We start from the raw sequence: 11,605 nt of genomic DNA, 5'->3' as shown, positions 1-11,605 counted from the left end.
TGGCTTTTCTAGGAGTGAAGATGAATCTTGTGTATATGTCAAGGCTAGTGGGAGTATAGTTAGCTTTTTGGTATTGTATGTGGATGACATACTACTCATAGGAAATGACATCCCAACTCTGCAGGAAGTTAAGTCCTGGCTTGGGAAGTGTTTCTCTATGAAGGACATAGGAGAAGTTGCCTATATTCTAGGGATAAGGATCTTGAGAGACCGGAGTAAAAGACTAATTGGACTTAGTCAGAGTACCTACTTGGATAAGGTGCTGAAGAGATTCGGCATGCAGGACTCCAAGAAAGAAGAGTTACCCATCCAGAGTAACGCCAGATTGAGTAAGACACAAAGCCCTAGTACTGAGGCTGAGATAGCAGAAATGAGTCGAATACCTTATGCTTCGGCTGTAGGATCGATCATGTATGCTATGACGTGTACTCGACCTGATGTAGCCTTTGCTTTGAGCATGGTTAGCAGGTATCAGGGGAACCCTGGCAAGGCACACTGGACTGCAGTAAAGAATATCCTCAAGTACCTACGAAGGACTAAGGACTGGGTCCTTACCTTCGGTGGGAGTGTAGACTTGAGAGTTGTAGGGTATAGTGATGCTAGCTTTCAGACTGATAGGGATAATTTCCGCTCTCAGTCAGGCTGGGTCTTTACCTTAAATGGAGGAGCAATTTCTTGGAAGAGTTCCAAGCAAGAGACAGTGGCTGATTCAACTTGCGAATCAGAGTATATAGCAGCTAGCGAGGCAGCAAAGGAGGCGATATGGCTGAAGAACTTCATTGGAGACCTTGGAGTTGTACCAGCTATTAAAAAGCCAATGGAAATTTTATGTGATAGTGAAAGTGCAGTTGCCTTAGCCAAGGAACCAAGGGATCACGGGAGATCTAGACACATCGACAGAAAATACCATTTCATCAGACATCGAATAGAAGAAGGACTCCTCGTGGAAAAGAGGGTATCATCGGATGAGAATCCAGCAGATCCCCTCATGAAGGGACTGACTCGGGTTAAGCATCTCCAGCATGCTCGGAGCATAGGGCTGAAGGATGATATTAGATTTAGTAGTTAGATAACCTTGAAATTTGTAAAGTGTAATTGACATTAGATGATGAATAAAAGGTGTTTTATTTATGAGTAAAGTGTTGCTATCTCTTGTCGATCGTCTACTATATTTCTTTTGCATGTTTTGACTTCCAGAATAATTATGTTTGGTATATCATATTATTCGAACCTCCACAGTCGGTCATATGTCGGAAGTAGGTATGAATCAAGACTGTCATGATTGGTTGCAGAGGTCTAAGTTGTTGGACATGGCTACAACACTCATGAGTGCGCATAAGTTCTGAGCATTGGACTCAACCCACGCTCACTGGAATCACTCCATGGAATTTATCTCGAGTGATCGTGAGACGGTAATATCATATAAGTCTTCAAACCTAGAGATATGATTTGTTACTTATGAGTTGGTTATGCATTGATTGTACGTTAACGCATTGGTAACTCGATGTTATAAAACGTGCTTTTGTGTATAATTCAATGAGTGGTAGAACAAACATATGAGTCGAAGTTTATCTGTTCCTTCTTGGATTAGAAGCTGATATATGGGTCCTCGATGATTTTGTTTTGACCTATGTACCGGGCCCGGTCAGAACTAAGTTGATGTGTTCAATTAAGTTCTTTGTCAAACAAATCGGAAATCGGGAAACAAACTGCTGGACAATAAGTAAGACATTGTTCCATGTATTTGTCCGGCTGATATCTAGAACAGAGGATTATATGATCACTTATCTTAAATGGCGTATCATCATCTTCTCAGTTCCGGGAGACCTAGAAAGAGCTACGATTGCCGATCGGTTCCTGAAGTATTGCAGTTATAGTTATTAGACTTATCCAAGTGGGAGACTGTTGGATAAGGTGTCTAAGTCCATAACTATTTCTGGTATGTACTTGACCCGACCCGGCATGGTCCATTTGGGTTGCATGGCACCATGCAATTGGATAAACTAAAATGAGAGAAATAACACTTATGGTTTATTAATATATTATAAGTTCTAATATATTAATAATATTATTTAATTAGTTTGATCAAGAATTAATTTAGAATTAATTAAGTGATCAAAAGATAACTAATTAAATATATGGATAGATTATGTAAATCTTCCATATCTTATATAGTGGGCTAAGAGGCTCCATGGATTATCAAGTTGGGTTCCACCCATAGGATGCTCCATGGGAGTTACAAACCCATGGGTCATGGAAATGAAGAGTCATGACACATTAGGGTTTACATGGTGTAACCCTAGATGTGTCAACACTATATAAGAAACCCATTCTCCACCAAAATCGGACACACATAAGAAACAAGAGGGCTAGGCCGATTTTAGAAGTGTGTATTCTCTCTAAAGTCATTCCAAAAGCATTTGGTGTTGTGTGAAGCATTTGAGGCATCACACTTGGGGTGCTAGGCTCACAAGGTTTCAAGGATCATAAGCAACAACAAGGTAAGTTATTCTATCTTTCATGCAAGTTAAAATTTGTTCCCCATGTATGCTAGATAGGAATATAACCTTGGAATTCAACTTTGCATGATAATTAGACAAACATAGATCCAAGGTTATTAGGGTTGCATGTACACTTAGGAAGTGTTAGAATGCTCAAAACCCATCAGACACCTCACCTTTACTTAGTGGTATTCTAGGCAAAGGAACTCACATGTATCAAAGCAAAATCATCCTTAACCATCATGCATTAACCCCTTTGATCTTCTCTCTTCCTTCTCCTTTAACTAAGGCCGAGAATCTCAAACACACACCACCACCTTCATATTTTTACAAACACTCTCAAAATCATCTTGAAAACTCTCTCTTATCCTCAAAATCACGTGGGTTGTTTGTGTTCCAAGAGGACTTCATCAAAAATCCATCTCTTTGGTAAGATACTTCTAACCAAAAAGTCTAATATCATGTTTTGTTAAAACTAGCACTCATTTACTCTTTAAATCATGAATCATACTTCTTAGAACTCATCTAAGTTCGAAATTTCCCTCAAGAAGCTTGTTAAGGCCGAATCTCCTCACATCATCACCAAAAACCGAAACTTCAAACCCAAGGTGAGTTCATACCCCCTTGTTTTTGGTTTTTACTTGTTTTGGGGGGAGAATACAAGTGTTATGTGTTGATCTATGTATGTTTGCATGTTATATGTGATTTCTTTAGTTTATGTTGTGATAATGTGTTAATACTTATTATATTTCGAGATCTATAGCTAAAATGTGAAAGATTCATAAACAAAAACATAATAAACAACATACATCATAGATCTAAGAGTCGTTAAGTTTAATAAGTGAAAAACAAAGCCAAAGATCTTTACAAGTGTCATTTTTGCAAAAATAACAAAGATTGGGTTGAAAGTTGATAATTTCGGTTTTATGAGGGTTATAAAGTATTTATTTATATAAAAGCTGATTTTTATGAAAATAATACTTTTCAAAGGACCAAAAATATAAAATTTTACTTAATGGGCTTATATTTGGGCCTCACGGATTTTTGGGCCCAAACTTGCGAAAATGAAGAGTTTTAGGGACTGAAATTATAAATTCATAAAAGTATGAGTCAAAAACATAATTAAACTATTTCAGGGGCTGAAAATGACCCTTTTTGCTAAATTGGACTAATAATGCAAAGTTTTTAGATTTTGGGCCAAAATTGTAAAACTTACGGCAAATGGGCCAAAAATGTAAATTTTTAGCAAATAAGGGCTGAAAATGTCAAAAGTTGTATTTTGGGCTGAAATTATAAATTAAGATTTTATTTGGGCTGAAAATGCCAAGTTAAATAATCTAATGGACTAAAATGTCATTTTTCATCAAAAAGGACTAAAAGTGTCATTTTGCACCATTAAGGGCTAAAAATGTAAATTTTGTATGAAAAAGGGACTGAAATGGTCAAATAAACATTTTGGGCCAAATATGTAAATTTCTAAACAATTTGATCAAAGATATAAAATTTTACAACATGAAGGTTTAAAAATGGTATTTTTATAAAAACTAAGAATATCGTTATAAACCAACATTGAGTATTTTAACATCGAAAGTAAATACTAAGTGTAAACCAAATTCCATACTACAACTTATATCGACAAACAGAAAAAAACGATTCAATAGTTGGGCCCAATATTTCCTACTCGTGCTTATTGGGCCTTCGTGACCCAATTATACGATTGTTGGGCCCAATATAATCAAAACATGTTTATTGGGCCTTGGTGACCCAATTACATGCCCAATGGGCCTTTATCAGCTTTAACATGCTAGTGGGCCTTAGTGGCCCATTTGCATTGCTAATACGGCCCTAAACATTCATCATATGCTTAATGGGCTATAACGTGTCCGTAGCATACTCGACAGCCTATAATAACATACATAATTAGTGGGCCACCGTTGTCCTCTTTCATGTCTGTTAGGCTTACTTCATATTCACGTAAACATCATTCGGGTTGTAAAACAAGGTTATTCAATTTCATTGGGATTTAGTGAGAAATAACGGGTGGCACCAATAAGTGTCGACTGTAGCCTGTAGTTATAATCAGAGTCTCCTGGAGGGAGAGCGAGAGTTTGTGTATAGATCTATACGTGGGTGACTCCTCCACACCTGAGTTGTTCGCTACAGTTAGACTCGGCCAGTCTAGGGTGACAAAATCTTGATCAAAACCGGCGTTTGGAAAAATGCCAAGACAGGCGAATTAGTCACTATTATGCATGGTTATAACGACTCATATAGAGATCCATTGACATCTAAGTATTCATGGGAAATCATATTCATACACTGTGACGATGGAAAGTGATTTATACAATAATACAAAACTATCATACTATTTAAATTGGAAAACATCGGGTTTTCCGGGGAACAACATTATTCACTCCTACATACAACAACTACAATGCAAGGAACAATTATGAAAGGCATTCACTTTTATATGTTTTGAAATCACATACATATACACTTATGAGATCATCACATCTTTTTTTTTGTAAACAGTTTTTGTTACAGAAAATATCGGATTTTCTGGGTTTTACAAACAATACAAACTATTTTTATATCAAACATGCTTATGAACTCACCAACATTATATATGTTGACCGTTTTCAAAATAACTTGTATTCTCAGGTAACCGTTAGAATGAAGAATCATCAAGCGTGTTTCTGAAATTTCTTTTGTGCAATGTCAATCGATAAACAAATTATGTTTTGTGATGTTGTAATGCAAAACAATGTACTTGATGTAAACAATGATGGTTGTAATATGTAATGTTGGTGATGATGGTGTTATGTTTCATGTATATGCAATGTGATGATATTTCAATTTAAGTCACACGAACCCTCAGACGTTTCCGCCGTCTGGTTCGGGGGTGTGACATATCGCTTCTAATCCAAGAATGAACAGATAAACTTCGACTCATATGCTTGTTCTACTACTTGTTGAATTATACACAAAGGCACGTTTTATAACATCGAGTTACTAATGCGTTTTCGTACAATCAATGTATAACCAACTCATAGGCAACAAGTCATATCTCTAGGTTTGAAGACTTATATGATATTACCGTCTCACGATCACTCGAGATAAATTCCATGAAGTGATACCAGTGAGCGTGGGTTGAATCCAATACTCAGAACTTATGAGCACTCATGAATGTTACAGCAACTCTTGCTATGTCCCACACCTTGGACATCTACAATCCAGCTTCATGACAGTCTTGATTCATATCTACTTCCAACATATGACCGACTGTGGATGGTTTGAATAACTTACTCATTCGGGAAGAATGACCTAATTATTCTGGAAGTCAAAACATGCAAAGTGAAACACAAGAATAATCGAATCAAATATGGTCTCGGAACTTATGAATATAAATAATACATCTTTTATTTATCACCATACTGATTACACATTATCCATTGCACACTGTTTCAAACTATCAACTTTATACTTGAATTAAAACAATAGTTGTCCCATGCTCCAAGCATGCACACTATGTTTTTTTTTCTAAACACTAGTCATGCCATACACCAAGTATGCATACTATGTTTTTCCAAACATTAGTTATGCCATACACCAAGTATTCACACTAAGTTTGTCTATGATCTTTACTTTGTGAAATAGATCGATTGAACATAATGCCAATGATTCTCATTTCACAATCCCAAATCCTTATCGTAAATGTAAGAATTCCAAATTCCTACCATTTACTGAAATCTGTTAGATTCTAAACTTATATGCATTGATCCTCTTGTAATGATTATGCACACTAGTCACAAAGACTTGTCACAGACATTACAGAGTATTCCAACGGAGATCACTCCATGGAAACGAAATCTCAAATTCAAAGTATATTCCTTTGAACATCCTTCATGCATTCAGTTTCCTAATCTTACACAGATTTAATGAATAACTTCCACCTACGGGAACATTTCCATATTCCCATTTTGACTATCACTCCTGAACAAGAGTTGCCTCTTTTCAGAATATGTCAATATGGTCCTTCCAAAATTAACACTATACTTCCAACTGTCCCCGAGCAACCAATCTTTGGTAAACCTTTAGATTGTCCTGGACAATTGCTTAATCAAATTAGTCATATCTAGTTCTAGTACTTTTCCCTCTTAATGCTCTGGGCATTTGGAAAAATTTAGAACAGATGAATATTATAGCACATGCAATCGATCCTATATTCGAAGCATATGGGACATGATTCATGATGTCTCACATAAAGACATGATACTGGACCAGTCTTTTGCTATAATATTTCTATTTCTATTTGCCAAGTTCTCATAATTCAGATTATGAAAAGGGATGTCGTAATCATAATCGAATTTTAGAACGCAAATAATGGACCCATATATAGAATTTCCTTGTGTTGAGCCATTCCAACATAAAATTCATAAATATATATATATATATATATATATATATATATATATATATATATATATATATATATATATATATATATATATATATATATATATATATATATATATATATATATATATATATATCCTTAACTAAAGATGATTAAAACCTCAATCTAAGCTTTTAGAACTGAAATGAAGTATAAATTCATCTCCCTTAGTTATAACAAAACAACTTTTTCCCAATTGAAACCTTTTGTTTTCTATAATTAACATTGCTAACTTGCAATACTTATTATAATTATCATGCTCCCACTTGCATGATGATTATTAGCATAAAACTTATGCTCCCACTAGCTTTGACATGTACTCAGAAATCAATACTTTATTGACCTTCTTACCAAAGTTCATATTTCTGATATGAGATGCTTTGATAAAACTTTATCAAAATCATACACCTTTCATTAGATAGCACACATGTGTGTCTAAATAATTTCAGAACTATGAAAAGGGATGTCGTAATCATAGTCTCAATTGTTTAGACCTTTGCCATTTCTCACAAGTCCATGTTAGTGTGCCGGTTAACCACACACGCTCCACTAACGACTTTTGAGAATGCAAATATCACAATTGCTATCTACTTAAAATCTACTTAGTGAAAGTGTTTCCTCACCATCATTTTCATGAATCGGAGAGAAACCTTATGACACTTAGATTTTATGGTGTATGTGTTCCTATCCATGTGAATTTGTCAAAACCATAATCACCAGACAAGGTTAGTGACAAATCCAAACTCATATGGATTGAACTTGTGCAGTCTCAACTTCTTGCCACCTGGCAACACAAGGGTCTGTCATTGCTTCCAAGTTGTTATGCAACCAATTGAGAACTCTCAGAACTCATATGCAAAGCCAACTTTAACTGGAATGGGCATAGAACCCGGAATATGTCAACATGATAGGTTATAAACCTCACGTCGTGTGCTAGTGATAAACTACAGGTTTTTATTCTTGAATAGATCTTTGAAGTTTTTCAAAGATCTTTAAGACTCCCACTGTCCTCTTGACATATAAGACTCACTTGCCAAATATTCAAGAGATAGTGTGGATTCTTTATCAGGACAAACACTTCACACAATTGGCCTTAGTTGGTCTTTGTTTTATCCAAAACATCACAACTTACCAACTTCAAATGTACAAGAGTAGGACTCATTTTACTCTTACATTTGACAAGTGTTATAAACCTTTCTTTAAGATATGTCACTTAAGTTACAATCATGGAGTATGACTCTAAGAATTGTTCTGGAACGAAGTATGACTCATCTTCTTGATTTAACCATTTCAACAATTCACGATTCCTCTTCTTAGCCATAGAAATGCACTAAGATGTCCTTAGAGGACTAATTGTGATATGATTTCTAAACCATTAGGATGATCACAAAACATGATACTAAAGTACTCTCCCATCTTTTCAGATTTGAGAAACTTTTATCTTTCTGCCTAATTTGATTCTTCTCATTCGTCTTGCCATACATCGAAACTTTTCCAATGTTTCAGAATTATACTTAAACTGGTAAGTATAACCATATTTACTAAACTTTAGTAAATCATGGCAAATAGTCTTATCGATCTTTTTGTGGTGGACTTAACCAGTGCACAAGAATGTGTACTCGATCCCTTAGTCCTTAAATTGACTCACATATACATGTGAACAAGCAATTAGTCTTAATTTTCCAAAGATGAAAATTCTCATTCATCATACAATACAACATGCATGATTCCAAGTTTCTTTCCAACTGAAACTTGGTCGATGAGAATCTTTCCTTATTTGGTAAATTATGACACTACCACAAACGACAGAATCAAATCCATTTTCCAATGTTGCTATCAATGGAATCATATAAACAACAATTTTTCACAAATGTCATTGTAAGGATACTTAAAATAAATAAAATCAAACATTTTCTTTTATTTAAAAACTTGTGGAAAAACTTATCCTTACAATGCAAATGCATATGAAAACTATGTTGTTGTCTATTCCTGAGCAATCTATCACAACTCTTAAGCAGCAGCTCAAAAATTCTGATCACCGAACCATGCGATCGAAATTCATCTTCGCGATCAGAATCAGCTTACTCTTCTTTAAGCTTCCTTTCTTTTCTTTGATTTTTAAAACTTCAGCATGTGACCCAGTCACATCATATAATAAGAATCTCCAAATAGGAACTTAATAGAGTTAGACAGTGGACTTACCTGAAGCAGAGTCAAACTTTTGACTTGACCTTCTCTCAGATCTTTCAGGTAGTTAAGGCAGCTTCGCAACCAATGCCCCTTCCTTTGGCAACAGAAACATATGGACCCTTTGGGAATGACGCTCAGGACTATCTCAGACTTAGCCTTTCTCTTTACCATTTGGTCAACCAAGTTGACTATGGCCGATCCCTTTCCATTCGGAAGAAAAAGCTTTTCTAGATATCCAATGTTACCAATTGTCAATGTCCATGGTAGTTTGGGAAGTTGATCTACTAATCAAATTTGCTTTACCAGAGCTCCAAATCATTGTTGATTCAGCAGCACCAAGCAAATAGATAAGATCATTAGGGTTATGTCATAGTATGTTACATAGTAGTCCCAAAGGAACTCACTGTGTGACTTAGAAAGTGATTGAACAACCAACTTTCTCAAGACTTTGACACCCAACTCTCCCAGCTTGTCAATATGTGACTTTATCTCCAAGATGTGAGCGCATATAGACCTTGCTTGCCAATAGGGCTTGAGTGACCTTGAACTATTCAAGAACTTGTGGGTTAGGGAGAATAATTGGAGTAGGTGGAGGGAGTGAAGAATGATTTTCGGGACATCATCTTCAAGAGTTTTTGGGAAGATCATAATTGTCTGAACCAGACATCTTTTGGGAGATATTCAAGATAGTTGATTTAAAGTCCTTAATATTACACCCAATATGAAATATTAAGGCTAAGACCCAACACAATATTTTATAACTTAGAAAAGGGATGTCATAATCTAAGCCATAAAATATTTGAAGGTAGGTGAATGACGATTCACCAATTTCCACCATGAAAAACGAAATAAATTATCAGGTTTTAATTGGTTTTGAAACTCCTAGATTCTTTGAGATTCATTGAACTTTTCAATGGCATGTTTCAATCTCGAGTGTGCCCTTCAGGTTTTGTGATTGGGATGCCGAGGATCATAAAACAAGGTGTGAAGTAACCATGCAAATTACTTGGTACCCTTAATATTTACCCCTCAATTGATGTGCCGGTTAACCACACGCGCTCCATCGATACTATGATAAACATTAAGTTACCCTTTGCCTACCTTGTTAAGTCCAAGTTAGTGTGCCGGTTAACCACACACGCTCCACTAACGACTTAATTAAAGTGCAAAGTGTAATTTCATGGGTTAGCACCTTATTCACATTTTCCTAAAGTAACTAAGATTGGGAATTTATAAAACATTTAGTTACTTTATATTCCATCATACTTTTAATGAGGATTTAAAGTCCTTGTCCTACCCGTTCGGCTAACGACCCTCCACCAGTAAAGGAAGCAGTGGGTGAGAGTGGACACCCATTAAGCTGCCATTTTATAGGCAACAACCTTATACCCCCCTTATAGACCGACTTCGTGAATGAGGCCTACTAACGGTAAAACGACTTGTTCTTATATATATATATATATATATATATTATTAACTTATAATATTATAAAGTATAAGGGTTGAATTTTAACTTTTAAAATTCTAGGGGTTGGAACTAAAGTTTTTAAAGAGACTTTACATGTTCCAAAACTTGAGGGCAAGTTTTGTAACTTTCAAAACTTTTCATCTTTCATAACTTATGAGTTAATGGATTAATAAAATGAAAGATTTTTCATTTTATGTAACCTATGTGTTTAATAATGGACTTTAAGAGTGACTTTTGGTAATCCATAACTTGAGGACAAATTATGGATTCCATTAAAACACATCAAGATCAAGAATTAAACTAACAAGCAAGCTACAAATAATTCATATGATCTTCTAAACTCATAAGTTCATGAATGTTCATATCAACAATTTCACGAATCATAAATTAACCATATAAAACTTGAAATTTTGATAATAGCCATTGAATATGGATTAGCATAACCATTACACCATCTAAAGCAGGTTTTATAACACCAAAACAGTTTAGGGTAATGTTTCTAGTCCATTTCCAGCAGCAAAACTCGAAAATCTGCATTCAGGGGCTCCTACTCGTCGAGTGCACCAACCTACTCGACGAGTAGGATGAATTTACTCATGGACTCGTCGAGTCCCCCCATGGACTTGGCGAGTTCATGCTGCAGAATGCAGAAAACTGAGTTTTTAACAAGTTTGCATCAAATATCAAACACACTAGCCTAGGCTCTGATACCACTGAAGGGTTTTGAGCATTCTAACACTCCTATGGTGTACATGCAACCCTAGAAACCTTGGATCTATGTTTTACTATGATACATGCAAAATTGATTTTCCAAGGTTCTTATCCTATCTAGCATAGCATGGGGAACTATTAAACATAAATGTTAGAATAAGAACATACCTTTTGTGGTTTGGATTCCTTGAGAACCTTGTGAGGCTAGCACCTCAAGTGTGATGCCTCAAATGTCTCGCACAACACCACAACACTTGGAATGACCTTGAGAGAAATTCA

This window comes from Lactuca virosa, chromosome 2, assembly GCF_052849685.1.
Source record: "Lactuca virosa cultivar CGN04683 chromosome 2, Lactuca_virosa_CGN04683_v6, whole genome shotgun sequence".
NCBI lineage: Eukaryota > Viridiplantae > Streptophyta > Magnoliopsida > Asterales > Asteraceae > Lactuca > Lactuca virosa.
This window is presented reverse-complemented; position numbering follows the sequence as displayed.